General features: G+C 47.0%; 2 pseudogenes; one reads left to right on the top strand and one right to left on the bottom strand.

The window, feature by feature from the left end:
* Window positions 1-2,315: 2,315 nt before the first annotated feature.
* Window positions 2,316-5,166, bottom strand: LOC148481311 (uncharacterized; annotated as a pseudogene).
* LOC148481312 (U2 spliceosomal RNA) lies at window positions 4,218-4,322 on the top strand (annotated as a pseudogene).
* Window positions 5,167-6,714: the final 1,548 nt, after the last annotated feature.

Genomic DNA, 6,714 nt, shown 5'->3' on the forward strand with positions numbered 1-6,714 from the left:
AGTGAAAGAACAATAGGCCCGTTTCTGCTGCCAGCACTGGATTATCAGTTCCCCCTGTTGCAAAGCATTGCAGGATGCAAATCAAAGTCGCAGCTGGTGAGAGAACAGAGAAAATAAGTAAAGTACCTGTCAGTGATTAGCAAAAAGATTCCCTGTGGGATACTGGTCAATGATGCAGGGGTCCTCTGTGCACACACTGACATTGATTCAACCACCTGTGCTCAATCATGGAAATCTCTAAAATCTGAACTGTTGGGGAGCATTGAGGACTGCATTTTGCATGCAGGAAGTTACAAATCAATATCAACTGGAGAACAATAGGTTACTTAAATATGCTATAATGAGTTAACTGTGCCCCTTTGCTTATTAACAGAGAACACTCGGGAATGGTAAAGCCAATGCCAGTCACATAATTGAAAAAATACAAATGTACCTATGAGCGCTAATGCTATTAAACTGTACACAGAACCTTTAATATGTCTATTAAATGTATTTTGCTTGGTTTGTGCTATGTGCCTGCTTCCGTTGTGCTGGGAGTCATTAGTAATGACCTAGTAATGTAAAAGAGAACACAAATACAATGTAACTAGTCAGTAGTTACTTTGTATTTGTGATAGTGATGTACACACTGGCTCCTGAAATCAGATAGATCATTCTTTACATTATCTTTGTTGTCTGGTAATAGTTTTTGCTGTAAATTTGAAGGTGTTTTCTTTTATACTGCCCTAGTTATGTCAGGGTACCTCATACATTAAAGATATTGGGGAGATATATTAAACCTTCTAAAGAGGACAGGTGAGAAGTGTCACGACCCAGGTTTTGTGGCGAGGAGGTTTGCGGTCCTTATCGGTGAGGGCACTGTGGCGCGGTCATTCTAGCAGGGGAGCTGGCATGTGGAGATTGGCATTGCATGTATGCAGAGGTCTGCCAGCGTTGGGCCATCCTGGGACACCACTAGGGGTAAGACTAGTGGTGTCTCCGCGTCACGGCTGTCTGGCCGCCACCATGTTGTCTTTGGCCATGTGACATAGCAGGCCAATCGTCTGTGGGTCACCTGCTCTCTCTGGCCTATCACGTTCTGCTGCTGGGTACTTAAGGGTGTTTGGAGCGCCCTGTAGTTGCCAGTGCAACGTGTTTCACAGCATCAGCTGTGAGAGAGAGTTCCTGTGCTCCTGACCCTGAGACCTGTGCTCTGGTGCTTGCCCTAGCTCCTTGTCTGCCTTTGTCTCCCTGCAGCCTGCATCGCTCTACCTTGCCTTGCACTCTGCTGGAGATCACACTGCACCTTCGACCAGACCCACTCCTGCCTGAACATGTCCCCTCAGTTAACCCATGCCTGTACAGCCAACATCACAGCATTTCCGGATATCCCTCTCTAGCCATTACTCTGCATACCCGGATTTCCATTTCACCTTTACAGTCTATCTGGATTCACCTTATTCATCTCTGTCACCGTGCTGGACATTTATTTATTCCCACTCACTACAGTTTCCTCCTGCTACAGTTATTAGTTTCTTATTACTGGTCTTTAGTTATCTTATTGTTCATTTCTACCAACATCCACATTAAACAACTTACAGTTTAAATCTGTTCAGGTGTTTACTCCTGTTTCCACCCCGCGTCCACAACAAACACAGACTCTAACAAGAAGTTTTCATAGCAACCAATCAGCTTCTAGCTATAATTTTATAATTTTATAGAATGTGTATCACTCTCCCTTAGCTGAGGAAATATATTGAAAATGGGACAAGTTACTGGAAAAAAAAAAAAAAATTCTTCCTATGCATTGGCTGTCCTTAAGTTTCTGTAGGACTCTAGTGTTGAGCACTTTCTTTCTCTATCAAGGAGATCTTTGTATGGACAGGTATCAGCCTTATGCAAAATAGGCATATTAAAAGATTCTGGCAGGTACTATTTATGCAAATTAGAATCACTAACAGATTCTGGGTACAGTGTATGAAGCTGAAACAAGTTACTAGCCAAATTCATCCTCTGTGTTGGCTAGCCTTACATTTTTATAGGAACCTAGTGTAGAACACTTTCTTTCTCTATCAAGGAGATCTTTGTACTGACAGGAGTCAACCGTATGCAAATTTTGAACACTGAAGGATTTTAGGTACAGTCTACGCAAACTAGGAACACTGGAGAATTAAGGGAGCAGTGTATGAAGCTGAGACAAGTTTTTATTTTTTAACAAAACATCAAGCAATGTGAAAGAGGGTGTGGGATGGGAGTCACAGACCCAAGCCTTCATTCAAACAGTCACTTATAGGGAGAAGTGAAGAAGAAGAAGGGGTGTTTAATTCTCCTTTTCCTCAGTATTGTCCTGTATAGACATCTTCTCTCTTATCAGAATGAGTGGTTTCTGGCAAGCCACAAAGCATCCTTAACACAGTTTGTATGGTGCCAGGACTCCTGGATTGTCTCATAAATATGGGTGCCAGAAAATAGTCCATAAAGCACTGAATGGTAAAAAAAAAGGCTGTTCCTGGGCACACTGTCTCTGAGTTCATATTCTAGGGCATCCAACAATTCCTGTGCTGAGGGGCAGTCCCAAAACAGGTGCATATATGTTTCCTCATGGTGGATGCACCAAGGGCAATGTCTGTATATGCACAGGTTTCAGCATGAAAGATTTGAGGGGCAGACCCCCTGGATGGCCATTCATGGCATGTCTTTGTGTCCATTTGTGAGCCTCTTAGAGGCCACATTCTCCCAAACTTGCTCTGCTGTGGCAGATGGGAGCCCTGGAATAGATTCCAGTGTGTCCCTAGCCCTGATGAGCTTTTGGATTGTTTTTGGTTTTCACAAGTCAGGTTTAACTCCCGGAGTGTCCCAGTTGAAAGGGATAGTGCTGTCTCAATTGTCCCAGCCAAGGCCCCTCCAAAGGTGTAGGAGGAACAAGCAAGAAACATCAAGCAATGTGAAAGGTGGTGTGGGATGGGAGTTACAGACCCAAGCCTTCGTTCAAACAGTCACTTATAGGGAAAACTGAAGAAGAAGGGTTGTTGGTCTTTTGGTTGTTACAGAGTTGGTTGTTGTAGAGTTGTTGGTCTTTTTACAAAGAGTCCTGTGGATGCAGTTACAAACAAAGGCTTGCAACATGGTTGGGATGTCTAGAATTCCCTTACCACCTTTGAGGGGCTCCTTGTACATAACTAACTGCTTCATCCTGTCCATCTTGAAGCCTCAGATGAAGGGACTCATTGCCCTTGTGATGGCCCTGCAGACTGCGACCAAAGGTGGCCATGCCTGCACCATGTACTATAGAACGGGAAAGATTTTGTTTCACAGCACAAGTGTTTTCTCTTCGATGGTGAGGTCTCTGAGGCATGATAGACCAATTTTCTGTCAAACAGTTACCAGTCTCTTGTCCCAACATTTCAGGGCTGCACCCTCTCCACCAAACCAGACTCCCAGGATTTTGATGAAATCAGGCTTGTTAGTGAAGGGGGAAGGAGTGGAGGATGACAGATGCCCAAAGAGCGTCGCCTCTGACTTCCTGCAGTTGACCTTGCACTAAAGCTCAGATAAAGTTTTCGCAGGTCTGGATTAGTGTTGTCACCGAATGCTGGTCTGCACAGAAGACAGTGACATCATCCATGCACAGTGAACACTTGGTCTTCTGTCCATCTGGACCCAGTGCTGATCTCTGGATTTTGTCCAATGCATACAGCTAGTAGTTCTATAACACAAACAAAAGGAAGAGCTGAAAGAGGGCAGCCTAGTCTGACCCCAGAAAAGACAGGGAAGGGGTCAGTCTTCCAGCCTTTCACCAATACTGAGCTGTGAATATCAAGATACATCAGGTTAATATACAAACAAAACAATTCACCAAGCCAAAATCTCTGCAAGACCTTACCCATAAACAAATGTGAGATACGGGCAAAGGCCTTCTTATCAAAGCAGACCAGGGCCACATGCATGTGCCAATTCCTCATATAGCTCCAGCATTTCAGGGCCACTGAGGTCCCACAGCGCTACATAGAGCTGAGAGACCATCACTGCCTTGCCTACTGGATTAAGTGGTAGAGTGTACCTCCTCCAGCACCAACGCTCTGTCTGCTTTACCTGCAGGACCAAAAGTCTTCGTGATACCTAACAGGAACTTATCAGCCGTGTCGTTGTCAATTGTCTGAGGTCACTATATTAGTCTCTAACATCTCTCATGATGCCATCTTTTCAGTGTCTGGGAATACTGGTCTCATCTCGCAGCTCATTCTTCTCGGCCTTTTGGCTAAGATCAAGTGTAGTATCTGTTCTTATCATTTTATACTGACTGACAGTGCTGTATCTTGCTTTTTGAACTGCAAACAGTCCTTATATTGACTAGCTATAACATTGACTGGCCAAGAAGAAGGAAGACTGCAAGGAAGGACTTTGCTTGAAGAGGAAGCAGCTCTGCAACAACCTGCCGAGGGTTAGACTTGCTCTGCTCTGCCCTCTGAAGAAGCAAACTCCTTCCCTTTGAGACCAGCCTGCGCAGACCTTCCTCCAGACCCTCTTCACAATGTGCAAGGAGAAGCCAGAGTGATGGCCTCAGCTGCTCCAGCCCTGGTGCCAGCCCCAGCCTCCACTCCAGCCACCTCTGCCAGGAAGAAGAAGGGGAAGAAGGAGATGAAGCCAGCAGAAGCTCTGCCCAACTCTGTCCCTTCTACCTCCAACACCCTTCCAGCAGCAGGACCAGGGGGACTCAGCCAGGACCGTCCAAGGCATACCCCAGCCCTATAATCCCGGATGAGGCAGACCATGGTCAGGAAACTGAAAGAGGTGGACGGTAAGATTCCGGACATGACTACAGAGACCTTTGGTAAGAAGATAGTCGTCAATCAGGGGTTCTCGACAGCTGAAATGCTAGCATCCAGAATTACCTGAAGGGGATCTTTTAAGTGACCTTTGATTCCATCACCATCTGCAAGAGATACTGGGAAGCTGTGACAGCAGCGAGGCCTGAATCTCCTTTCTCTCGCTCTGTGGGCAATTGCCCTATTCAAAGAGAGGAGAGGTGGGTGATGTTTCAATGCAGAACCCGCATACACCTGGCAAGGACATCGCTACCTTCCTGAGCAGGTTCTGCACAGTGGTCAAGGACTTCTCCAAGATCCTGGATGGAAATGGCTTCTGGATAGGCAAGTGGGCTATCATTGTCAGGCTGGAGAAGGACATAACGAACACAGATGGTGTCAAGCACCTGCCACAATGCTCCTCCCTGGGCAGATCTACAGTACTTCTCCACTACTCCAACCAGCTATGGAGGTGCAGGAACTGCAGTGGGGAGGACCTTATTGGAAGAGACTGCAAGCCTGTAAGAAGTGTCATTTGGCAGGACACGAAATCAAAGATTGTCCCACGATGTTGTCATGCGATCAACCATGTCTATACAGGGACTGTCCCATGAGGGCCAAAAGCTATGCAGCAGCAGCGACAAGACAAGGCCCTGTCTTCAACCTGCCACCCCTGCCAGCACAGAGGAACCAGCAGCGGCATCAGGAGGGTAAGAAATCTTCCAACCACACCCTCTCCCCCCTCCCACTGTGACAGCGACTTTAATCCTCACCACTGACACAACCCCTCCTCTCTCACCCTCTCTCTGCTCCATCCCACTCTCTCTCCCACCCCCACTGTCCCTCTCCTCTCCGAGGAAAAGTTTTCCCCTTTGTGCCTACTGCAGGTGCCGAACAGCCACGAAGGAAGAGGAAGAAGTCAGACAGCCCAGCTGCTGAACCTGACCCTTCCAAGAAACTGGCGGCTGAGCCGGCCCTGGATCCCCTTCCACTGGAGGAAGAAATGGAAGCGATGGTGGAATGCCTTATGGAAGAGGGAGAACCTGACCCTAACACCATCGGCCTGATGAACCAGCTGATAGAGAGCTGCCCGCTGCCACCCCAACAGGGCAACCCATCAGCCGAGCCAGACAAAGCACCGCCTGACAGGGGTGGTAACTAAATGTTGTACTGTGACCTAACCTCTTTTTCTCCTAACTGATGGTATTTTTTTCCTTTTTATCATTAATGTGAGCAGTATTAAGGATAAGGTTAGGAGACAGTCAGTATTTACTTTTTTGGATAGTCAGAAATGTGATGTGTACATGTTGCAGGAATGCTCTATTCAAATTTCCATGTCCGTGAGACCTCTGGGCCAACAGTGGTCTCACGGTCCCTCCTATTGGTCTGATGGGAGTTAGTGTATGTCTCGCCATTCTTATTAAAAGGAGCCTCTGCACACTAAATTCTAATTAGGAGCTTGTCTGCGGCAGATTGCTTATCGTAGATGGCTCCTGGGCAGGTGAGCCTATCAGGCTAATCTGTGTGTATGCACCCCTTAGTAAGAATGAGTATTTGGAGTTTTTCCAGACCCTGCGACTGCAGCTTGGACTAGGGCGGTAGTGATGGTTGCAGACTTCAACTGCCCCATGGAGGAGGATGGACACAGCACCTGCAACTCTGCTAAGCTAGATGTGACATCTAAACTGCTCAAAGACATGGTGACCAAAGCATCTTTGCAGCATGCTGTGAGCTCCATGGCGGCTGGATCTGGGAATTACATGTGGAACCGCCCCGATGGCTCTGTGCATTCCCGTGTCAACTTTGTGTTCATCTTTAGAGCACTGAAGCAGAATAGGCATGTCATGGTTCCCTGTTTCTTCTCTGACCACAGGACCATTCTCTTCCCAGGAGTCCTGGGCAATGGTTTTCCTCCTAGCCCAGGCTTCTG

The sequence above is a fragment of the Taudactylus pleione genome, unplaced genomic scaffold, assembly GCF_031769625.1.
Source record: "Taudactylus pleione unplaced genomic scaffold, aTauple2 ptg000585l, whole genome shotgun sequence".
Taxonomy (NCBI): domain Eukaryota; kingdom Metazoa; phylum Chordata; class Amphibia; order Anura; family Myobatrachidae; genus Taudactylus; species Taudactylus pleione.